General features: G+C 40.5%; 2 long non-coding RNA genes across 5 annotated transcripts in view; one reads left to right on the plus strand and one right to left on the minus strand.

Moving 5' to 3' along the window:
- LOC103393098 (uncharacterized) overlaps positions 1–25827 on the minus strand; it is a 182546-nt gene that overhangs the window by 1095 nt on the left and 155624 nt on the right. Inside the window, exons 5-7 of one of the 4 annotated variants that reach the window (XR_003052512.1) lie at positions 7768–7868; positions 303–902; positions 174–205 (exon numbers count right to left, since the gene is read on the minus strand). This is a non-coding gene — a long non-coding RNA (uncharacterized LOC103393098). Of the gene's footprint in view, positions 1–6; positions 903–5394; positions 7869–25827 lie in introns of those variants that run through there. The other 3 variants (XR_001761401.2, XR_003052511.1, XR_003052510.1) reach the window with 3 other exon arrangements.
- On the plus strand, positions 891–4020 carry LOC112488450 (uncharacterized). The gene is made up of 2 exons (XR_003052514.1): positions 891–998; positions 1061–4020. It is a non-coding gene; the product is annotated as an uncharacterized LOC112488450 (long non-coding RNA).

Consider the following 25827-nt stretch of genomic DNA (forward strand, 5'->3'; position numbering starts at 1 on the left):
TGCTGCTGCACGTCGTGACAGTAGAGCATTCACTATGAATTTAAAAAGAAGAAAAATGCTTTTTATGTGCTGTAATATATGAAATCAGTGGAGTATATTGAAGTGGAGTAAAGATGACTGCAGAGGGTTTGGGTTTGTTTTCAGATCTAGGTTTTTCTAAGACAAAGACTCACCTCTCTGACAGGTACCTGCAAAGATTTGTAGACTGAAAAAAACAGAGTCAAAGCCTGAGAGTTAGATTTATGAATAATGCTCAACAAAGCAACTGTAAAGATATTTTTACTTCTTTTTTTTTTACCTACATTTTCCTCAAAACGTTGGCCTTTAAATTAGTTTCACAGTTGCTCCTTCTACCTTATGTGAGTTGTTCCTTCCCTGCTTATCACAGCTGTCTCTGCCAATCAGGCTGCAGCCTCTCACCGCTAAATGCCAGCTGTCATTAATGCAGCCTGATTGTACGACTGGGTGCAAATAGTTCCAGACTGAGAAGAGAATGACTGTTGATGCTGCTGTTAAGGACGGCACTTTCTGTCACTCACTGCCAGGTCCCCTGAGACAAAGTGATCTCTATCTTCTGTTTGTTAGAACCAATCTCAATCTCAGAAACACACACACACACACACACATGCAGCAACTTGCTGGGGTTGAAGCCGGAGCACTAAAGACTAAGCTAAGATGACAACATTCACTTCAAAGTTGATGGGATAAAGTTATTCCTCTTTCATGTTGCAACTGGCGAGTGCTGGGGTGAAGCAACTTTTTTATTTAAGCCTCGTCAACCGGGGGTTCGGAAGTCGACGGGGATTGAACTCTTATCCCAAGTTAAGTTCCCATCAGTTGAGAACTAGGTCACCTCGCTCTGCAGCACAGATGTGGCAATCACAAATATTGTGGGTGATGACCTGAAAGATATAAATGCACCATAACAACAGTGAAATACTTCACCTACGTTGTGTCATTTAAAAAAAAAAAATTTCGTCTTGTGATTCCTTTTGAAGGTAATGGTAGGAGGTGAGTGGTGAGGGGTAAAGGGTGAGGGTGAGTGTGATTCCTTTTGAAGGTAATGGTAGGGGGTAAAGGGTGATGGTGGTGTTGATGGTAGGGAACTGTACACCTCTGACAGTGTGCCAGTTCATAACAGCAGCAGCCAAACAAACATTCACACTCACACTCTTCCTAAACAGCTCTATTATATTTACAACCAGGGATCAAACCAATGACCCTTTTTTGCTGTAAGGCAAGTGCACAAACTTCTTACACAGTGTGGCTTCAACTTTAATGAGACTAAATCTAGTGTGTTATACCAGTTCCTCTGGGGCTTGAACCCAGGACCATCTGTCTGTAAGGCAGGCCTGATATCCGCTGTACATATGTCTGTCGATGAAAAAACCTGATTCAAATCACATAAACAGGTTCAAATATTACCTGTCGAAACATTAAAAATTGAAATCTGATTAATCAGAGGGTGCACATGGATTAATCGCGATTATTCACATGATTAACTGTGATCGTAATTAATCCCAATTAATCAACATTAATAAATATGACAAACAATTTTTTCCTGCATATTGTTGAAACAAAAAGACAAATAACGTGTGTTGATTAATGAGGGTGGAATTATTGGATTTCTTAGGATCAATTTCATGAAGTCATTAACACAATTAAACAGATCTAACATCAACTGAAGGTCCAGACCTCAGCTTTATAATAGGGCCGTCAAAATGATTATTTCATGGTGTTGTTGGAGCGTCCACTAGGGGCTGCGTGTTTGTTAGCAGCATCAGGTCTTGACTGAGTTGTTCAGGGCAAAACAGCAAATAATTCAGATGGTCACCATCTACTGTTATAATGTTACACTCAGGGAGTCGGGGGGGATTTCTGAACAAAACTTTTCTATTTTGCTCCCGACAAAACAAATGCGAAGTGCGAGCGTGAAATGGGCGCTAATCTCATTGCAATACATCACAGTCAGATGGCTAACAAATGACAATATGTTGTTTCATATAGCAATTTACTGTTAGCAAAGGCTGAGAGCCAAATCCTCCAGTTAGGAAATTTGGAGCCTAAATGGTTGCAGACTGAGATGCGCAGTGATGATAAATTATAGGATGGATTCAAGTAGAATTGATGATGGAGATTTAGGTTTGGTTGTTGTTGTCATGATGAAATGCACAAAGGTTTGCCTGATTTATTTGTGCCGTGGAAGCCTTTAGTAGAATACTGCAGCTCCAACTCTGGTTCAGAACCAAACACAACAATTCATACAAAAAAGTGTCTTAGTCTCACTGTAACTCAGTGTTTCTCAAAATGTGGGGCAGATACACCTAATGCACACGGAACACGGATGAATTTCAACTTGAATACATGCAGATTTGAGGGACCAGGTGAGGTGAGGCAAAATCCACAAATTCTTCCTTTTTTGTACCATTAAGAAATAAAGTGTGGGGTCTCCACCGACACCTGCGTTATCCAAAAGTTTTACCGACTCTTTGAACACCTCGGCCTCGCCTCCCTAACTCTTCTGTCCCAGGAAATCTCAGCCTCTTCCTGTCGTCCACCTCCAGCTCTGCGTGTTGACTTTCAGACAGGGTCACTGCCTCCAGGCCATTCAGCGTAACACGTCTCACCGCCATTAAAGTGAGGGGTGTAAAAGTCTTCATTTTATTAGTAAAAATCTTATATCAAATTTATCATCGAGCCGTGTGCGTTATCGTTGCGCAGGGCTGTAATAAATCGCAAATTCCCCAAATTCATTAAAATACGCGGTAATGTAAGAATAAATATTAGAAAAGCGACGCAGAGCCACAAAACTTGAAAAGTATGACCCTGAAATCTGATCTGAGTGGAGGAGAAATTATGTAAAATAATTAGCGTTACATTTTGTCTAATTAATGCCAGCATTAATGTTCTACTTCTTGTTTCTCTCATTTCCAGTCTCCTCTGTGTGACCTGACCGGTAAAAACTCATTAGATGATTCATTTAAGAATCACAAATATAACAGATCGTAAATTAATGTATCCAGTGAAGATACATAACATTTTAAGGGCTCTAATGAGTTTGGAGCAGCTCATCATTAGCTGCTGCCTCAGGTATTGATCTCTACCCTGCACTCAGTGCTGTGTACTTTGGTGCCGTAAGGAGCGAGGAGTCACCGGAGTGCTGATCGCTCACCTCCTCCAACGGGAGGCACACACACACACACACTCTGCACGACACGGCCCTTTGACTCATCTCTCAGCTGGAGAGAGTGTCCGAAACACTGAGCACCACTTCCTGTGTTCTCACCATCCCTCCACCTCTCAGGCCTCCGTCAGGACCGCCCGCTGCTGCCTACCTGCTCTTGTTGTCACCGTGACACGGTCCAGTGAGTCACGGTCCAGCCGAGCAGCTGCCACCGCCTGAAGGACGCCCACACCATCAAAGACAACACCAGTGCACTTCACTCATCTTCACACGCACCAGCGGAGCTGCAGCGGCGTCCGTGAGGCACCGTGTGTAAAACAGTATATCACACTCTGTATATATATATGTGTGTGTGTATATCTCACTTTGTTGGCCAAAGAGTCGATATTTTTTCTAAGAATATAACATTATTCACCTCTTTGGTCTGAAAATCAATGACAAAACAACAACAACAAAAAACACTCTCTGTCCTAATTTCATTTGTTAAATATTAGGGTTGTCCTTACACCATATTTCACCAAACATTACCAAGTGCTTTATCAACCCAAACAACAGTGAAGACACCGAGATGGAAAATGTTTATAGCCAAAGATTCAATAAAGAACCTTCTGCATAGTAACCACAGTCAGCTGAGCAGAAAGTGAGCGGAGCTTTTTCCACCAATAGTCTCCTGATTTACTGAAGTTCCACGAAATGGCTCTACATCAATGTCTGTAGTTCAGTTGAAATACAACGAAGCTAACCGCTAACTGTCTGCATTGTCTTTTCTTTGTTTGCCATGGAGAATCATACGTTAACTTTTCCAAAAAAAAAAAACCCAACAACAACAAAAAAACCAAAAAAACCCCTACACTTGGCCTGCAGTGTCTGAGGAATTTCTAGTGTCTTTTCATCCGTTTCAAATGAGCTCAGGTCGAGGAGACCTGACAGTGGGTCTGCACCAAACTGATATATGGCCTTTTCTTTGCATAATAAAGTCTTAGAAAGACGGTTCTGCTGCTGCTGCTGTGGACGCTGGTGGGTTTTTCTGAAGTTGTTCTGAGATTCCAAAGATTAGCAGCAAACCTTCAGAGGATGCTGCTTTCACTGCCTGTGAAATACAGTGATCTATGATCACGTCACGTACTGGTGAGTGACCGCTCACAAAGTCACTCTCACGACTTTGTAAGTCGTAACTTGACCTCTATCCTAACGCCATCCTAATGAAATCTCCAAATCAGTGTGTGTTTAAAAAATATAAAAAGGTTGGTCATTGAAAACAGTAAAAGTAATGACTGTAATGGCTGAAAAAAAACTGGTCATTGAAAACAGTAAAAGTAATGATGTGGCTGAAAAAAAACAAAAAACTGTTGCTTTGAATGGTTGTCAGCACCGTCTCATTATCTCAGGTTTGTGTGTTTTCAAGTCTACCAATTATCCAGACGGGAAAAAGGAAATAGAAAAAAAGGTTCGTGAGTTACCTACGGTCACTGAGCAGCCACCTACTGTACATCCAGTGTAAATTCACTAACTTCAACTTACTTTCATGTTTTCTCCACAGCTGCTTTTTAAGGCTTTTCAAATATATGAGCTCACCTGCAGACAGCGGAGTGTCTGTCAGAGAGATTTTAGAGCTAATAATTCACCAGCACCTGCTGTCACCCGTCAGAGGTTCATTCACTCCTCACATCAGCACCACCCAGAGCCAGGAGCTGGTTGTCTCACCTTTGTTCAGCGCTCGACACTACGCTGTCGGCACTTTTCCTGCTGCAGATCTGCAGCTCGAAGGCGACGTCTTGACGTGTGCCTCTGACGCTGCCTGCTTATATGTCTGTTTTGACACTAATTGTGAATTATTTACCCTTGTTTTTCGCAGTTTTTGTTTGTCAGCCTAGTCGGAGCTCCAGTATTGTCAAGTGGATTGAGCAGGAGTTGCTGTTTTATCAGCTTTTTGTTTTTTTTTTTCCAAATTCTGATGAACTGAATTTAATAAAACAGTTAGCAAACGGCTTCATTGTGGCTAAAATACACAAAACACAAAGAGATGGGTTTATTAATGTAAATATAAATTTACATTGCATTTTCTAAAAAAATCCTTCAAATATTTAATTTAAATTTGTTGTTTTTAATGTTCTAACAATTTTTCAACCTCTTGTCTGAACTTCAACACAGAGGGAGAAAAAAGAAAAAAGTTTTTGGTCATTTTTTTCTAAATATTGTTGACTACAGACCAAAGAAATGGATGTGATGCCTCTTTCTATTTTTTTTTTTTTTTTTTTTTTTACATTTATTGCAAGAACACATCCAAACTCTGAGCAAGAGGACACTTGTGTATAAAATATTGATAAATAGATCAAGTGCTTTGGAAACAGCTTCACCCCAAGTTCAGAAATGATGCAATGTTTTAGATTCTGGTGTTGTTTATCATGATAGAGCAAAAAATAAAATAAAATAAAATAAATCGGCCTGAGAGAAACGGCAACACCAAATAAAATTTGAAAGAATTTCTTCTTCATTTAGGTCAACAGACAGGAAGTTATCACTATGTCATTTAGTCATTTGTTTTGTGATTGAACAAACACTGATCTGTATTTACAACTCACTTGCACAGATTGGTCACATGGTGTTTTTTGTCACATGTACAGTAGCATCTGTACTGACTGCACCTGGATGAGTTACAGTTGAGCCTGGTTTTCCCTGGGAGACAGTGGGAATACCCTGAAGTGCAGTCAACACTCACCAAAGTGAGCAGTATTAGTGTAGCAGCTGAGACAGACTTCCAGAAGGCGGACGTGCGTTCACCCACCTCACCATTAGCCTCCTGACACGATCTGTCAGCGGAGGATGTTCCCTAAAACAAAGCAGCCCTCAGTGTTCAGAGCCGGCGACATTTTCAAGCCGTGAAATTAGATAATGATTTCTCCACATGAGCTCTGTGTGCCGCTGTCATGCAGGATGTAGGACAGCCTATTTTCACAGTGATAAATATGTAATAAATAAATAAGAGGAAAGAGCTGATTGACTTTGTTCAAACGCTCCGGAGAGTTCTTTGATGTGGAGCGCGGCACGGAGCCAACGCAGTGGAGAGACTGAGCCACTTCGAATTAGTACAGAGTCAATCTCTGAGGGTTTTTAATTTATCTGTTGTTTCACTGTTTTATTTCCTATTTTTTCTTTCTTCTTCTTTTCAGGTTCCTTTTCTTTGACATCTATCTCCTCTTTTTTCTTTGCTTCCTAACCTCAGTTACCTTCCTCTTTCTCATTCTTCACTTTCATTTCCTACGTCCTATCCCTTATTTTGTGCATACAAATTTCTTTTCCTCTCCCTACCTCCCTCCATCCTTTCTTTCTTCATTCTTTCCTTGCTTCTTCCCTTCCCTCTCCTTACTCCCCAACGTTTATCAGTCGTTCTTCTTCTTTTTTTCTGCCCTGGTTTCCTCACCTTTATCCTCACCTTTCCCTCTTAAATTCCTTTCATCTTTCTTTTTTCCTTCTTCCTTTTCTCAGATTCCTCTGTTTCCTTTCTCCTTTTTTCCTTCCTTCAATCTCAATTTCAGTCTCTGAAAATGATAAGGGATGTGGCCTAATAGTGTGACCCAACTTGTCTGTCCCACATTTTTGGAGTCTATTGAACTTAAAAATTCTACATTTGTATTGAAGGTTTGCTCAGAAAATGAAGGTTCATGAACATTGGTATCAGACCGGTTAAAAAAACTGATCAAACTTTTTAAAAAAGTTCAAGGATTTTTTTTTAAATAAACACATTTTTTTCATGAAAATTCTGGTAAAGCACGTTACACTATGTCTAATCTCTCACTGGTGAAATGTTTTTTTTTCTTACATCAATAACAGCAGATTTGTGAATTATAAAATAATCCTACTCCAGTTTTATTTACCTGTTTAAATGTCACCTTTTAAAGAAGCTCACTGGTGTTTTTTCCTCCCTGTCTTTCCTTCTAATATGCCAGCGCCTTATCACTCTCCAGACCGTGAGCAATTAATCATGTCGAAGGGCAATAAGTTCCAATTCACAGCACGGCCTCACACGCAGCTCCTAATGACTTGTCCGTAAATGAAAACAAACAGGACGGCTCACAGGTTGCCATTATGTAAGTCTCATGCTGCCGCAGGGAACGACTGCCCACAAACACCACATGGTCCACAGTCAGAGTCAAAGTCAGGGAGTCTTCACTCTGCTCAGCTCATCTGCCTGGGCTTCAGTGAGGACCATTCACTGACAACACTGTGTCTCAAAATTATGGAGGAATACTACTGACTGTTGAAATGCTCAGGATTGGTCATTAAGTGGCCGCTCTCTCCACTCCCCCACCTGACGACCAGTAAAACCCGGTGGGCTCCTGGACGGGCCCTCGGTTCTCACCTATGATGGATGATATTGACTCACAGGGTTTTAAGTTTTAATAACGGCCCGGTGTTTGGAGGCTTATGTGAGGAAAACGCAGCGCAGCGTCAGTTCTCAGTGTTGTCTTTTAGCTTTGTGAGCAGAAATGTGAAAACTCCCACTTCGAATTAAACACATGGAACTCAATTAACCTCTTAAATAAAGGCAGCGTCTTGGCGAATGATGATGAATGATGACTCACTGAGATGATGATGCGGCGCAGGAGAAGCTGCCAACCATATGTTAGTGGGTCCTACAGCGTCCTACAACCAAGAAACCAATGGGAGTTGTCTTCAGCGCCCCCTGCAATCATAAAGAATAAGATAAATTAATGAATGAATGAATAATCAATTCAGCTACAATTAGTCATTTACAGATTATATTAGGTTTGGTAGTATTTCTATGAGAAATAAGAAAAGGAACAGTTACAAAAAAACAATTTAAGTACTTTCACATTATTCATGCTCATGGTAGTTGTATTATTTTTTATTTCATAAGCTTCAGTAAAACATGTTAAGAAACCATGTGATTATTTTCCAAGTCGTAACATTAATAAAAAAAAATCTTTAAAGTCAGATATCAGTTTTTCTCGCTGTTGTAATTGAAAAGATTGTAGACCATTAATTCTTTTTTTTTTTCAAATTAAAATTGAAACTTTTAAAAACTCTGTGTCAGCCTTCTGCAGAAATTCTAATACATTTCTCAAACTTGACAGAGTCCAGGAATTAAGATCATCTTTTTAAACTTCTTCGACATCGACGCTTTTCAATTTATTTTTTTTTGAAAATCAATAAGTACTACATTTTCTTTTACCGTCCTTGAATTCCAAACTGTCTTTAATCATCTACAAAAAATGTTAAACTTTCAAAACATTGAATGGAAAATGTTCTTCATACTATCTCATAAATGTTGACTGACATCAAGGATTTGATGGATTTGAATATGAGGACGGGGTTATGCATTAGCTCGTTATGACTTCAATTAGACAAACAGCCAATCAGCTGACTCCTGTGTCTAAGATTAGTCTCTAACATGAGTTAAATTATTATTTTCTTTAATTGAGGAATCTGAAGGTAAAAGTTCACACAGAGAAAATGACACTATTTCCCACAGATGTGCTGCAGGTCATATGAGCAGTAACCAAATAAACTTCCCACTGAAATATTAAAACTATTACGTCATTTGATCCTGTTTAAAATTCTCCAGTGAAAGCTGGAAGCCACCTCCAATAACTGAAATCTCCGTGGGGGGACGGGGGGTTGGGAGGGTCTGCTGCTGCTGTCTCATAACATTATAACTGCGGGTGCTGGTCCACCAACTGTTGCTGTGTTTTGATTAGATGCCCTGTCCACAGAGGACGAATGTTCTAGGGTCCAGCTGCAGTCAGAGCTGGGCTGCAGCGATGGGCGGAGCTACTGTCCTGGCAGCATCGGCGCCCAGGGGACGGAGAAGGCTGAGGTGAACACATTTGGATGCCAGTCGCCGGGAAGAAATGTTAAAAACCCAGAGAAGCAGTGACAGAGGGAGCAGAGAGGCAGAGGCCTGGAGTGAACATGACTTGGGCTAATCACCGAATGACTGTTTATATGGGTTTTCTACTCGATTAGAAACAGCACACGTTCGCTCTAATGTTGAAAATGGTTTTCTACTCGATTAGAAACAGCACATGTTCGCTCTAATGTTGAAAATAAACCCTGTCAGTGCAGAACCCTGTCAGTGCAGACAGACGTCACCATCTTTGACTTCCTGATAAATGATGTATACACGCGCTGCGTTGACTTACAGGACGCCGTCATGTCAAACACATGCCAGGCTTCGATCACACATCTCACAGTTTCAAGCAAAAGGTCAACGTCAAGATGACTATAGAGATGCAGCGCTGATGAAACATTTCAATTGTCACACTTTCACATATTTATTTTATTCTCTTCTAGATGCAGCATTCAGCCGTTTCATAAAAATACTATTAAAATACCTTTATCCTGCCGATTTGTAGCATTTCACACTGTCTGATCTGATAAGTATTCAGAGTTTTTATTTTTCTCTTTCACCTCTGATAAGGTGTAAAGTCTGCTTGTAGCCCTTATTTTAAAGCTGTGCTCTTCTTCTCTTTTCTACAATTTAATAGTTACTTCAATACAGAGTGGAGGGAAACTGTGACTAAGGTTCCTCCACACAAACACAGTCATGCTGCATTCACAGTGAGAAGAGTCATGATCACAGTGAGTAAAAAATGCCACATTTGCACTGACACTGATGCTAACTCACCCGTACACGTCCTTTAGCGCACTGCGGGGGGGAATCACTGCCCTTAGCCATCAAATATAAATATAAGTAAAAAAGTTATAATTTGTCTTTCTGTACCAGCTTTATACAAAGAAAACCTTTTTGTTATATTTGGGAATGTTGATTTCCCCCTTAATTAATCATGATTAACTGTATGTAATATGCTGTAAATATATATATATATATAAATATATATAAGTATATATATATGTATAACTGCACAATATTAAAAACATAACTCATATATCCCATGGAAACATATTGGACTGGTTTTAATGGAACCAGTAGTTAATGATGTTACATGATGTGGAGTTTGAAACCATCAGGACAGCACTCCCTGTGGGGATGTGGCTCAGCTGGCTGTGTCTGGTCAGTGAAGTTTGTATAACTGACTGACCGACTGACTGACCGACTGACTGACTGACTGACTGACTGATGTTTATATGTTGTTGATGAAGTCGTGACGTTGTCTCTTTAAGAGAGAATCTCAACAACACCTTTGTGCTGATCTACAGAGACCGTGATGTTCCGTCCAGATTTAACACTCCCATGCAGATGATTTACTTCCACTGATTACATCCTTAACTGAGAGGAAAATAAAATGGCTTGTGGGTAAAAAGCGCCTGTTTTTTTTTTTTTTTTTTTTTGGTAACGCAGCATGGGTTGTTGAATTTTATTAGACCAACATGGTGGATGAGGGATTCACCTTTATTGTGCGCTGGCCCTCAGGCGTCAGTCTTCCTGGCAGGTTCTGTCGATAATGACGTCCCCCTCTTGCCAAATATTCAACCCCCAGAGTCACTGGAGAGACGAGGTACACACTCCGGAGAGTGTGTGTGTGTGGTTGTTTACGAGTAACAGAAGTTTGGACCTTTTTTTTTTTCATTTTCAAGGAGCAACTCTGCAGTGCAGCAGTGGAGTGAACGCAGGTTTGTGTTGGTTCAAAATAGTGTTTAATCATGTTTTTCCAAATGACTGAATTCACTTTTGTCTAGTTTATTAATGAACCTGTTACGGTACGCTCGGTGGTTTTAATTCTTTCTCTAAGAGAAACTCTTCCTCCGTCATCTTCCCTTTTCCCTCCCTCTACAGCTGAGCCACAGGCTGTTCCCGGCTGCGAGGGGATTTGGCAACAACCGGATTTGAGCCAGCTGTGCCGCGTGACACAAATGGAGCAGAATGTATCTGTGATTATTCTGATTGTTACAGATGTGGCGCCATTTGGTAACTCGTCTGTATGGACAGAATCAGAGACGTGAACAGCCGTTATTTCAAACCAGCTCTGTGGAATTGTCCAGAATAAAATGGATATGTTGTGGTAGTTGAACCATCCTGATGTCATGGGTTTTTTTTTTTTTTGGTCTTTTCAAATCAAAAGAAAACTGTCACAATTGGCTTCACAATTCATTACAAAGCTGCCTTTACAAATGGAAGGCTTTTGATCACGAACATGTCAAAGTTTTTTTTTTTTTGCTCATTTAAAAGGCAATCAGGAAAAGCAGTCCTTGCGCCTGTCTGTCATGACAGTACTGCAATACTTACGCATACATTTCATGTACACATTCGTAAGAGCAAATCTTGTCTTTTGACTAAATTGTAACTTAGTTGTTGTTATTATAATTATTTTTATTTCTGAGTCATTGTTTTTATGCTACTGTCTGTAATTTCTGTCTCTCTCTTTTTTAAACTCTGGTGGAACACAGGGTTTTCAGACACAACATTTTATTCAACACTGTGGATGAATGCCAGATTTTCTATGGACCCTGCACAGAGCAGCCTGACGAGGCCTGGAGACGACCACTGAATGTTCGATGGCTGACCGTTGAGCTTGGTGTGTCCTGGGCCTGAGCAATAAATAATGAATTGCACAGAGCCAGACACCGGCACACACCCATTCAGGTCCAGGTTCCATGAGGAACCTCGGTGCATTTTACAAAGCAGAATCTCACCTCCATGTACCATCAACAGTGTCATTTCAACCTGTTCATTATTCAATTAGTTCATACTTTCCTATTTTTGTAACAATTTTCAAATGAGAAAAGTTCAACCTAATCTAATCTAATTTACAGCTGATCGCTGCACTTGTGTCACAGGCATTTACAGGGACATAATCAAAAGTTTTTGTGGCTACTGTAACATTTCAGGTTCCTTAGAACAGTGGTTCTCAAACTGTGGCAAGCGTACCACCAGTTGTACACGAGCACTCTCTAGTGGTACACATTTACAATTGAATAAATCTGAAACATACCATGCACAATTAATACAACAGCTCAATGTTTTCTCCGGTGGTACATCAGGTGGAGTATAAAACGTTTGAGAACCACTGCCTTAGAACATCAGTGTCCAGTTCTGATGGAGTCCTGGAAACAAGAACCACGACTGAGTGACTGTAAAACAAAACTCTGTGAAAACATTGACTTCCTCCAGTGATTAGCATAATTTCCTCACTAACCAAGTGGTTCAATTTTGCACCCCCACCCTCACCCCCACCCTCACCCCCACCCTCACCAGGTACCTGTTTGTACAATTTACCCTAAGCTCTTATTAAAAATAAAGACAAAGTCATTACGGTCCATGATTCCAGACCTCACATGGCTCCAAAATCAAAATGCTGGCTGTGTTCTAAGCCATAAATTTGTAATGGTTTTTAGGGATCGTTTGGACCTTGAAATTTATTCATGAGTCAAACCTAAATTGCTCTCCAGGAAACGACCATTACCGCTCTAACTGTGAGGCATCTCTGCAGAAACACTTCCCTGGACTTTAGTGTTACAACAGAAATAAACACACGTGAAAATAACAACGACATCACCCAACAACAGCTTAACTTGTGACATCACTCCACGGCTTCAGGTTAGAAGGACGACAACAGCAATTTCCAAAACCGTAAAAAAGTATTTGCTCTCACTCAACGAATTTCTGTGTAACTTTTTACAACAACGTTTATCTCGACAATTTCCGACACCGGAAACATCTTCTTTGACAAAGAAGTAAAAAATTAATCTAGTATTGACAGTAACACCTAAAATTAAACCTGACCTTTGCCAACACGGTGTAGATAATCCATACACTTATCATCACTTATCTCCCCAAATGCAGCCACCAGATGGAGGGGAAGGGAGAGGGGGAGGGGAGGGGGAGCCATTACTCATATTCCACTCTCACTTCATTGGTTATCTGTCTTTTTGGAAATTGATTTCTGCGTTTAAGCCATGAATTTAAAAACCCATCTTGAGATTCATCCTTCACAGAGTGATCGCATTTTAATCCCACATGAGCTGCAGAGCAGAGCAGGGGTTCTTTGGTGGATTGTTCTGGCTCTTACTCTGTCGGGTTCTATTAAGGCTGAATGACAGACAGACTTCCTGAAAAATCATGGAAGAAAATTTTAAAATCAATGTCTGTTCTTGGGTTATTTTTTTATAAAACATATTTTTTATTTTACAAGTACCACACTTCAAACACTGTACATTTTCTTCTCTCTCTTTCTACGTCTCGCTTCTTTTCGCGCCCTCCAGGTTCTTTTCCTTATTGTTTCTTGGAACCAAAGACATTTCTGCATCCTGAGCTAATTAATATACTTTAATAGAGCTTTTTGGGAGATTGTCGCCATAAAAAAAACAAAAAACCACCCACTGTCTGTGAACGCCACAGGGCTAAAGAATTCTTTACCTCTCCTTTCTTTCACCCCAAACTCACCTGAACAACATTTGATATTCTTTAACAGCCCAGGACCCAGACTGGATCTCAGACTCTACGTCCTCCTTTCACCAACACATGTACAAAATACACTCTCACATGTTGCATCATTCAAATGCTCCACCTGTTGAGTTTGTTTTTTAACCACCGTTTCACTGATTGTGTTGCATCATTCAAATGCTCCACCTGTCGAGTTTGTTTTTTAACAAAAAAGTAATTTCTGATTTCTTGTTTTTATTTAGATGGACAAAGATGCATAATTTTGTGCCAGGACATGGTAGAAATATTTTTGAAGATGTGAAGGTAAAAATAAATTAAGTTAAAATCTGTGTCTGCACTTTGTCTTTGTCTGCAGAAAGTATGTATGAGATTGCCAGTAATATAATACAAGTCATAACTTCATACAGATCCATAGTACATAGTATAAGGTCATCGTTAGCGAAGGCAATTACTACACTAAGCCAGTTGAAAGATATGCAGTCAGAATGACAGATGGGTTCAGGGATAATAATCAAAAATGACATCTTAGGTTGGAAACTAATCAGATTGAAATGCCAGGATGAAAATGAATCTCAGGGTTGGGTAAGGCATCAGGAAAGGTGTAATAACTCTGCCAGACCACTATGCACACTACTGCTGTGGTGACCCCCGAGAAAGAGACGAGCCAAAGAAAACTGTTAATAATTAGATCTTTTGACAATTAAAAAACTACGACCACTAAGGACACGTCTGGCTTTTCTCGCTCTGTTTCACTCCCAGAACTAATTAAATGACTCCATGTCTTCTGTAAGAATTTGGCAGAGCAACACAGAGTGACTGTTTTATTTCTTTTTCTTTTTTTATTCCTGCATAACACTGCACAAAGACCCCAGCTGGTCCCTGCATAACACTGCACAAAGACCCCAGACCAGCTGGGGTCTTTGTGCACTTCATTATTGACCACGAGAGAAAGACTCTTCTTTTAATAATTTCTCATTAGCCCAGACTCTCTCTGAGTTGATACGCCGCCAAACTGTGCAAGAACAAAACTTTTTGTTGAAGCGTATTCCTCACTCTCTGCCGTCCGTGTCAGGCCACGTCTTCACCCACCTGCTCTCCCCACATGCCCCCAATTAAAGACTTTGATATTCAGCAGCGTGAGAACGCCTGCACTGCTTAGGTTAAGTCATTAGTGAAGAGTGTTTCTCCTGCCTTATTGACAACATCATGTTTGTTTAATGAGCAGCCAATGGCAGCCTCTGAAAATATCTGTCAATAAAATAAAACAAAACAGAGGAGAGGAGCGGGTGAGGTCGGCAGGTCATTCTCAGCTGAGGGTGTGGAGACCACTGAGCTGAGTTTGTCTGTGGAAGTGAAGTCATAATGTCTGTCTGCTCTGAATTATACGTGTCATATAAAGATGATTCAACTGTGGAGACGTTTACAGTATTAGCCTCATCAACCATTATTACTGCATTAAAAATGTTTTTCACTACAAGTTACCTTTTACTGCAATAAAATATGGTGTGATGATACAAAGTAAAGTCCAGTAAATATCAACTGGTGGCCCGCGGGCCCAATTTGGCCCAAGAAACCATCTAATCCGGCCCACAACTAGATTCCAATATTGTGTCATCAACTGAAAAAAACACCAACAGAGACATAAGTCTGTACAACACTGGAGAACCAAAGGCACATGACTTCATACAAAAAGACAAACAGTTACCACTGGAAATCAAACCCTTAATACCACTGCTGTAAGGCAAAGGAAGAAACTGGCCACGGTGTGGTCCCATGCGTCACTTTAACACACATTCTAGTTCAACTTCTTTTATGAGCACACACATTAGAGCTGGTTCCACAGCTGAGCGAGAACCTGATTACACTTGAGTGGGCTGCAGCCTTAAAGCAGCACCGAACAGAGCAGCTTGTTAAGAGGGCAGGGCAGTGAAGGGTCATTGAAAATATTCTCACTGCTTCATACACAGTAGAGTGAAAGAAGAGAGTGAGACGGAGGAGGTGATCCACTGTGTGTGACCCTGAGGGCTGAAGAAGAAAGAAAAAGATTTTGACTTTTTTTTTCTCATTTCACTGTGACTTTTGGGATAACATAACCACAGACAGCATCAGGGTTCTTTTAAAGGAACAGTTGGAGAGCTGAACAGCGTGCTGAGTTTTCCCCCCTCTACTTTTCTCCTTCTTGTCCTTGGTGGATGTTTTTGCTGCATGCCTCACCAGACCCTGAAGTTTTGTCAGTTGTCGTGCATCTGAAAGGATGATCCGCTTCGACCAAAATCATTGTGACTGTGGGGGAAACTTTTTTTTTTACTTGAATTCTACTCTGAGTCGGGCAGTGTATGTACATTCACTGTGTGTATGTGAGCATATTTCTATTTGATGTGAGGAAGCCCGAGTATCATTGTCTTTGACTGCTACTGGAAAGACTTGTGTGGCTCCCCTGCCACAGTGGGCTGACAGGGGGACTGCTGCTTCTGCATGATCTAAGAGAACACTAGCTGCTGCCTTTCTCTCTCTTACTCTGCATGTGCCTGCGAGAGAGAAAGGGAAAAAAAATAAAAGTGAGTTAGAAAGAAGGGTTACAGCTGACTGTCTTTTGTGTGTGTGTGTGTATAATGTACTCAACGTTGTGTCGGGAAACTGCAGAAGCAACAGAAGATGAGTGTGGGGAACTGTAAGTGGACGACTGTGATAATTCTACTGCAACTTACTGTGTAAAAACACAGGGTATTTAACATGCAGGCCCGCAGTGGATGTGACTGCTTCACTCCCACTCACGTTCACTGACGCAGTATGATCTTTATCATAACACAGATGAGAAGGTGTGCGGCGCTGAGTTCAACATACTTTAACTGTGTGCTTAACATTTCTTCGTCGCTTTATTCCCCCGTAGCCAGAGGTTAAATTACTGCGGCAGGAATGACATTTATAACAGTTATTACGCAGATATTTTAAGCGCAAACACAAGAGAAAAGCAAAGCATTAAAAATAATTACCAGGGCTGTTGAAATTACCACCTTAACTGAGATGACTCATTTGCTAAATTAATCGGATCATTCTTTTAACAGGTGGCAAGAATGATGTGCACTGTATATTGAATAATTCCACTGACCAATAAAATGTATTTAATGATTGTAAAATAAACACAAACACTAATGATGTTGTTAAAAAACATTTTCCTAAACCTCCCAGAGTCGCTCTAATATTTTCACATCTTTGTCTTTAAGGATGGCCAGAGGCTTTTAACAGGATCACATTCATTACTTAATTAAAGCAACATTTTGTAAATAGCTAATCATTAGCATTTTCATGTGCAGAGAGCCAAGCAGTCAGATCCCTGAGCAGGGCTCCGACTGCTCCATTCATTAAAACGACCTGTAAATAATCATTCTGTGATCTCTATAACTGAGAAATGAGAAGAAGAGGACCCTATAGTGATTTTTTTTTTCATGACATGATTGTTGGCACCAAGCGGTGCTGCCACAGTATTCAAAAGTTGCTGAGCTACTGGTATTTTCATAGGTAGGCAGAACAAAGGTCATTAAAGACCACAGGAGGGAGCCAGTAATGTAAATATCCTCTAATAACAACCAAGGCACAAAGAAGACGTTTCCACACGCTAACAAACTCTGTGACGCCGATGTGTACAGTGAGTGCTGACTGTACAGAAGACATAGGTCAGACCTTGAACATAAATGCAAACAGGCACTATCACTTATTGACGTCTGGATCTGGTGGAAACTCACTTTTCCATCCGCAGTGGCTGCCCATACGTTGAGGTCAAGCTGTGCTTGTAGCTGAATGGCTTCAACAGCAGCACATTATCAGAGATTGATTCCATTTTGACATCAGTGCAAAAGCAAATACTTTGAAAGGTGCCCAGAAGAACTCCAGCACTGCTGTATTATTGATGATCATACAGAGAGCAGATAAGGACAATAGAACAGAGTGGGGAATGGGAGAGATGCTGCAGAAATGAGTGAAAGAAACAACTGGGTGTTTAAGAGAAAACCGAGCTACAAACGGGACAAACACAAGGACAGGCATTATTATAAAGGACAGAGCAGAGAGAAAATATAGATTCTATCCATCTGTAAATGCATCCATCCATCCATCCATCCATCCATCCATGTTGTACCAATGTGTACCATGTGATAGTCACTATAATCACTTCCAGTTCTGTTTCCTGCAGTGTACAATATGACTGGACACGAACTAAACTCACTCCTCGCTCCTTTACAGTACAGTGGTGATTGTTTGGTAAATGTTAACAAATTGAAGCAAAATAGAAATCAATAGACTTCCTGACAGGAGACTGTTTCCTGCCGTAGCCTCTCTCTCTCATTTAAATATGATCTATAACCTCAATAATTCTGTGACATATTTGTGTTCAACACAGTTCAACATTGTAGGCTGTATTGTTAAAGCCTGGCATGTCAGTGTCAGCCTTCAAGTGTAGTGTCCTTCACTCTCCTGTTACTTGCTGCCTCCTCCTCCTGTTACAGCCACAGTTTCCCTATTCACTCACAAATGAACACATCCAAAATGATTGCATGTGATTCTCCTAAGGCAGATGATACAAAAGCAGTGAGTGAACTATTCCAAAGTGTCCTCAAACGTTACATGTGACCATATGCAAACGACGTGTTCAAACATGTGCACATGAGGTTTTATACAGTAAATCAGCTTCTGTGATGTTCAGGTGCAGTCACCTGACTCTGAATCACAGCAGAGATGCTGATTGGACAAATGAGTCATGTGACTGAGGATGAAAGTGAAAAGTTTAAGGCATGTTGACCGAGTGGTGTTTGGTAAAGTGCTGACTAAACAAACGTAGTTGTATTATTAAAGGTCACTAAATCAGGAGGTGAAGGAGGGTCTGGGGGGGGGGCGTCTATAATATATATTAGAGGTAACATCCATACTAAAATTAAACTGAATTAACTTTTCCTGTGAAAAAGTTCAAGCTGAGTTACATTTAACGATAAAGTATAAAAAAATGAGGCCTTTCGATTAGTCACGGTGGCTAAAGGCCAAGGTCCCAGGCAGCTGAGGAATGTTCCGGACCTCAGCGTCCTTTGTACAAACACAGTGTTGAAAAGTAAGAGAGTCACCGTCCAGATCGTCTTCAGTTGAAGGGCTAAAGATTGAGGAGTGGAATCAGACGGCAGTGACGACAGACTGTGGAGCAGCTTTTGTCTCTGAGGAAGACTAGGCAAAAAAAGAGAATAATATCCTGAGGTCCAAGGTTTGTCACTGCAAACATCAAGTTGAAGTTGCATTACTGAAGTACAGCTATCAGATTTAAAGGCATTTCTAGAATTAGTACTGCAGATGGAAACTGACTGAAACAAACCAGGAATAATTGTAGAACATCAGACTCATTAAACCAGATTATTATTGGGCTCCTGTTTACCAAATAAACGTCTTCGAAGTGGCGTGCTATTTAAGAAGCCAGTGAATTATTCAGAACCAGTTTAGCACTGCACTGAACAAACCGAAAAACGATTTGTACCTGAACTTTTTAGAAAAAACCCGTCTCCCGCTCCTCCCGCGACACTTTCCCATTCCATTAGCAACACGGATGGAAGCACAGCATTCCGTAGCGGGACCAAGTGAGATAAACTCCGGCAGAAAAAGGTTTGAGCAGCACAGAAGAACAACTGTCCCCAATTATCTCCAATCTAGATACTGTAAAGATTAGAGAACGGGGCTTGAGGCATTACATTGAAAAATAGGGCAAACTCTGTGATTCAGCGCAAACTCTATTGATCTTTTTACACTGAGCACTGTCTCACGGGGCAGAAAATATGATTTGATAGGAAGGAAAATTCATCAAAAGTCCCGCAAGTCGGTGATTTTCGTTTTAGACAACAGTCTGGGCTAATAAATTAGCCACGTTCTCCTGTCTTCTGTTACTGTTTCCCTCATTTTCCGATCACTCAACCATCATCGCATCCAGAGGCACAAGGGTGTGGGAGAGGAGGGGAGGGGAGGTGGGGGGGAGGGGGTGCATGTCCCTGCTGCCACTCACAATCCTTCGTCCACACTGGGTTTAGAACACAATAACTCTGGAAGCTAATTCCTCTTTATTTCCCTCAAGTGCAGTGTTGTTCAATTTTCATTTGGAAACGTTTGCTCAATCAAAAAACACACCAAAAAAAAAAAAAAAAAAAAAAACCTACACCATCGACTCTCTTATTTCTTTCTTTATTCTCCTCCTCCACCCTCTCCCCGTCCTCCTCCCATCATCAGTGTAATTGCTCAGAGTTTTAGTCTACAGTGAATCGTGGGGGTTTATTGTTGCTATACATCATAAACCATCAGCCCATTGGATCTTACGTGGGTGTCTTTGAAAATCCTAAGTGTAACAGAAGCCAAAGGAGATGAAGTTCAGTGATGCACTTTTATAAAGTTGAAATATTCATTCGTGGATGTCGGTACAACTGGACGTGAGGCATAAGTGGGAGACAAAGAAACAAAGGAAAAGTTTTGTGACATGGTGGTTTTTTATTAGTTTTTTTTTTTTTTTAAATCAATATTCGGTTTGAGTCTCATCTCTTCATTGCTGCAGTGCATCTGCAGACTGACAACCAGCTCCAGCTGTCAGCCAGCTTCAGTAACACACTCTGACTGCATCCATCCATCCATACATCCAATCATCCATCCGTCCATATTCCTCCCCTCCTTCGTTCCCAGCCTCCACTCTCTGGTGTCAGAGTCACATGACTTCTGCAGGAATACTAACGGTGCTGTGAGGACCCTGCATGTTGGCTTTGGCAAAGGCATAAAAAATAAATGCGATGTAGTGTGTTGTGCTCTGGGGGAGGTTATCAAACCTGCATCTACAGAACTAAATAAAAAAAACAAAAAAAGAAACAGTTCCTGTCTGAAGAACAGAGGCACGCAGAACAGAAATTTGAGAGAGGGGGCGATAAAGAACAGATAAAGTAGACAGACAGGTGACCACCTGGGTAAATAATGAATGAACAAACTATTTCATCATGTCATATTTTACTTATTTTAGAAGAAGCACAAGCACCCGGTTAAACACAGCATGTAGTTTCTCTACCACCCTGCAGGAGGTGCCAGAGTCCACACGTTGACTGCACTGGCACAGAGTTATTGATTTATAATCCTGCTACTGTCAGTTCTTCAGTCTAGTTCTTATTGACGAGCCTCAGTACCAACGTCATGTGCAGGGCATTCTGAGACCGAGTGTCTGCACATCTGAAAACTACATTTACCAAAAACGTCAGACCTTTTGACCAATTTTTCTGAATTGCATCGCTGCCATATCTGGAATATCTGCATTTCCCACTGGTTGGCATTTAAACTCAGGAAAAGAAAACAAAGGAGAAAATACAGACTAGGGCAGCGAGTTTGGACAGATTTACAACAAGGTAAATGTTTCACGACTTTCAAATATCAAAAGTAAAAACTCATGTGTTTAATGTCTCCAAAATCCCTTTCATGCAGTTTGTCTTTTCACTGCAGAGTTTTTCCCATTTTCTATCCAGACTTTCTAGTCTGGCGTTACTCCATAGGAGTCTATGGCGGACTCGTACCCTCACCCAGCCCAACATTCCGTACATGGAAAAAAAAAACATAATTAAAATTAAAAACTTTATTTTATCACCTATTCCTCGCCCAAGTGCAGCTCTCATTAATTCTCTTCCCTAACATTTATTTAGTCTGCAGCTATTAAAGGTGCAGTGCAGAATTCATCCATGTGATAATGTTATAACGGAGACACTGATAAAATTTGTACTTTAGAGAGATTAATTAAACTGCTGCCTGCAGCCGCTGATTTGTTGCTCTGCTGGAGATTATTTGTCTCCTTCATATAAAATAGAGCAGCAACAGCAATATGCTCTCATTTTACACAGTTTACATTATATATATATATTTTTTAATATATAAAAACAACTCCCCGCCTGAAGGTAAAAAAAAACAAAAACCAAAACAATAAAATGTTTCCAAGAATGATTTAAACACAGTTGAAAATTATTTTAACAGCTCGTTTGTTTCGGCGGCGCGGTGCTGTTCCATAAATTCAGCCTGAGCGTCAGAAAGCTGTAGACGTCTGTGGAGGGCTGTTGCCGAGAAGGAAGAAAATTACGGAGAGCATAATGATCACTGCTCAACCGTTTGATAGAACATTACAACAGCAAACGCTGCGTTGAAGTGCTGTAGAACGTTACGACGCTACTGGGGTTCAGGAGAACATGGTCGATGAGCTAAACTGGAAACTGGAACTGATTTGAATGGATTTGACAAAAAAAATCACAGACAATAAAAAACAAAACAAAAAACAAAAAACCCAACAACAGCAGCAGAGCAGCTGTGACCAGGTGAGGACACTGATGTTATTCTCCTCGTATCAAATCCTACTCAGAGTTTCGGAGTCTTCCTCCAGACCAGGGAGGAGTTGTTTGTACAAAGTGATTGCTTCGAGTTTACACGCCGAGTATTAAACTATTGACGACCCTCGTCAATATTTGAGATCACCTACTGTGACGCCGCGCCAGAGCCGAGAGCACGCAGAGCGTCTTCGGCGTTCACAGAGTCTGATGCTGCATGTAAACTAACCGGGCCTCCAAGAACTCCGGCATCTGAATTAGCAACGGCAAACTGGAGAAGAATTTAATTAAAATTCATAAGTACATGACCAGAGGAAGGTGATCAGGCTGTTGTCTGTTACTGTATCAAATACCATCTACCAGTGGGGGCGGCTGTTTACTATGCAAAGCAAGTAATATTTGTACACTTCCTGCATAAACAGAAGATTAATTCTGTTTAGCAACCATGACATGGCTTCCTACAACATTTTGTCAGGACATTAAAACTTTAAGTTACACCTTATCTGTAAACACACGGAGCTGGACTGGGGTTTTCTAATTTGCTATTTGCTGCTGTTTTGTCTAAAACAGAGGCAAATTGAGTGAACATTAGAAATGAACAGAACCAGATGTTTGGCCTCCACAGCAACACACAAAGTCACATACTGTGGGTCTGATCATTTTGGTATAATTTCAGTATCATCTAGTACCGACAAAGTCACTGAAGGAACTCTATTCCTTTATAAATGTCTGTCCTAATGTCTCCCACATCCTGTGTCCTCCTGCATCAATTAAGCACAATTAAACATCCCTCCCCCAGACCCTCCCCGGTCTTATTGTCTGTGTGTAATATACAGTACACTTTGTATATATTATATACGACTGTGTTCTGCCCACCTCTTGTTCTAAATCGTCTTTGTTCCCTGGTTACCAGCGAGCCAACACTCCACTGTCTCCAGGTTTCCTCTCTTTGTCTTCAATTCCCTGCTTGTGTCTCTTGGACTTTGATTCCACCAACCCAGTTGGTACTGTCGGCAGCCAACATAGTTTTTGTTTTCCACTCCCGTCTCCCGTCTCCTGTTTGTTCTGGCTCATAGGAATAAAGACTATTCTGGAACCCTACTGTGTTCTACAGTACAACGTTCTCTGTGTTCCACTTCTCTACACTCCACTGTAGGTTCATTCATCTTCTACCACGTACTGTACAGAGACAGACAACCATTCACACTCACATTCACACCTATGGTCAGTTTAGTGTGAACAGTTCACCCTTCGGCCCCTAAAATCCCACAGGACTCACACCAGTGACTCTTTTGCTGTGATGTAGTGGTTCTCAAAATAAGGATCAGGCATCCTCAGGAGGTACAGCAAGTCAAAATCACGTAGGTTTTTTTTTTTTATATATATAATTTTTCTGGGACTCTTACATACAAAATAACTGAAACATCTTCACTGTGACAAAAAAAAATAAAAATATTGGAACTGAAATCAATTCATTTAGCAGAGTTTAGGAACTGTTTTAAGGACTGTGATGAATTTAAGTGATGTACTGTGTGTGTGGGGGGGGGTTGTGGAGGGGCGTGTCAACAATATACTTGTATCCATACAGTATGTTAAATTGTAGTCATGTATTTTGGCCTACGACTGGTTCAAATTTGCTGCTAATCATTTTTGAACAGTTTGTTAAAAAGTCCTGGTTCATTAGTATTTCTAATGAACTGAATATCTATGTAAGAACTGTGGGCAGAGTCATAAGGCAGGAAAAACAAGGGGGAAAATATATATTCAGTATATTATATTGTGTTATGTTAGTGTATGTTTTAAAGCACATGTTGTTGTACATGTTGAAAGCACTACGTCTACAGACTGGGCCAAACTCTCTGATCACTTTTGGTCATTTACATTTTCAGCCTGGAGTCTGATCTGATCAAATCAAATGCCAGTCAGGTTCAGTCTGGACTGGCATTTTTTCTCTCTCAGTATTGGTTGTTGGCTTGAATTCTCCTGGAGGATTATAATCTGGTTTATTTGTGGCGGGAAGCCTCATCCTGAGAGGACTGTGACAAAGACATCACCTTAGACTCATTTAACATTTATCATTTGAATCCCAGCTGCTGCTGCTCATCAATCATCCGCTCATTTAAATGAAACCAGGATGGAATTTGGATTTTTTTTAAAGGTCAAAGAATAAATAATGTAAAAGTTTCATTATGTTTGAATCTAACGACAGTTTGTCTTCAGTGATATCATCAGACATACAGGAGCTGAACCAACGTTCTTTGCTCAGTTTTTTATTTTCCTCTGACGGTGACTTTCTTTCCTGATGTGTTCTGAAGACGGTGAAAAACTAGAAGTCAAAAACATTTTTAAAGTGACTCCAGGAGATGTTTCTGATCTGGGTGACATTGGTGGCACAGAAAGGAATAAAAAAGAAAAGAAAATACAGAAAAAGGTTCTTGCCCTATTTAGGAAAATGTATTTATCCAGTTATTGTATCATACTTGTGATTAACTGGAATTAATCCTCAACTAATCTGTGGTTGTTAAGATTAAATCTTTAATGATTTGTGTTTTTATGGATAATTATCTCCATAAAAAAGTCAAAAAGTCCAACTCCTTTTTCCTCATATTTCCTTGTATATGAACTATATTTTTTACATTTTTAGCATTTTATATTTTATATGAACTATATTTTTTACATTTTTACCATTTTATATTTTTTAAATATTTAAATATTTAATTTCAATATATTAGTCTCCATGTTTTGATTCATGGGTGACAAAGAACATGGTTTTATGTTTAAACTAAAGTGTTACTGCACCAAATAGAAGTGGGGTTTATGTGAAGAGAAACTTTTTTTCAGAAAGTGTGTGTGGGAGGGGAGTCACTTTGGCTCCTGAGTGACTACGCCAACATGTTACTAATGGCCACAGGGAGCGCTGGTTGTCTCATGGTCTCAGTTAGCACAGTTAGCTCCTCCTCCTCATCATATCTCTCTTCATGCAGTCAATCAAAAAGCCAACGTCAACAGATCCTTCTGTTTCTGGAGTATTTCCTCCTCAGTTGATTTGTTTTCAATCACACTCGCTCTAACACTCCCAGGGCGTTGAGAATGTCTCTGTCTCCGCCACAGAGCAGAGCACCGAGTGAAGAATAAACAAACAAGGCTTCCGAAGCCTCTCAATGTTTGCCATGCGCGCGGGTAATGGCTCATTAGGTGTGTGTGAATGATTTCTAACAGTGATCTCCGTCAGCAGTCGTTTGGTTTAATTAGAGAAAATGCATTTATCCTCCTCCTCCTCCTCCTTGTCCTCTCCTCACACTGGAGCCCCCACAGGAATTATCTGGCTCTCTACATTCCTCCAGCCCGCTTCGTCAATCTGTCGTAAGACCATGTAAGAGAAGAGGTACACGGTGTAACACATACTTCTCACTTCTCACTCCCTTGACAAAAAAGAGAGAAAGAAAAAAAAAACTCCACATATCTTTTAGATGTGTGCCCTTCAATTTCCTCCAAAAAAAAAAAAAAAAAATCACCATCCATTTAATGTCAAACTTAACAACCGACTTTCCCAGTCCACTGTTTTACATTCATCAGCTGCATGTTTACAACATTTCTAACACAGGTCAAATTGGTTGGAGTTCTGTGATGTTGTTCTAACCTTGACGCCGGGCCTCCTTCTTTCAACCTGCCAATGTAAAGGCTACGTTACACTTAAAGGTTAGGATTTGAAGTCATCGGTAACTGACGCGTGAGTCACATCGTACAGTAAAACCCACTGAGCAGAGGCTTCGTGTCCACATCTGTTCATATCTATATTTTCTTTAAAACCAGTTTCTACTTCCTGTTCAGTAAAATTATATCATACAGCATCCATTTCAATCATCTTCTGGGGTTTTATTCCTTTCACTGTCATGAGAGCTGGAACCAATGGTTCC

Source organism: Cynoglossus semilaevis, chromosome 17 (assembly GCF_000523025.1).
Source record: "Cynoglossus semilaevis isolate Cse_v1.0 chromosome 17, Cse_v1.0, whole genome shotgun sequence".
Classification (NCBI taxonomy): Eukaryota; Metazoa; Chordata; class Actinopteri; order Pleuronectiformes; family Cynoglossidae; genus Cynoglossus; species Cynoglossus semilaevis.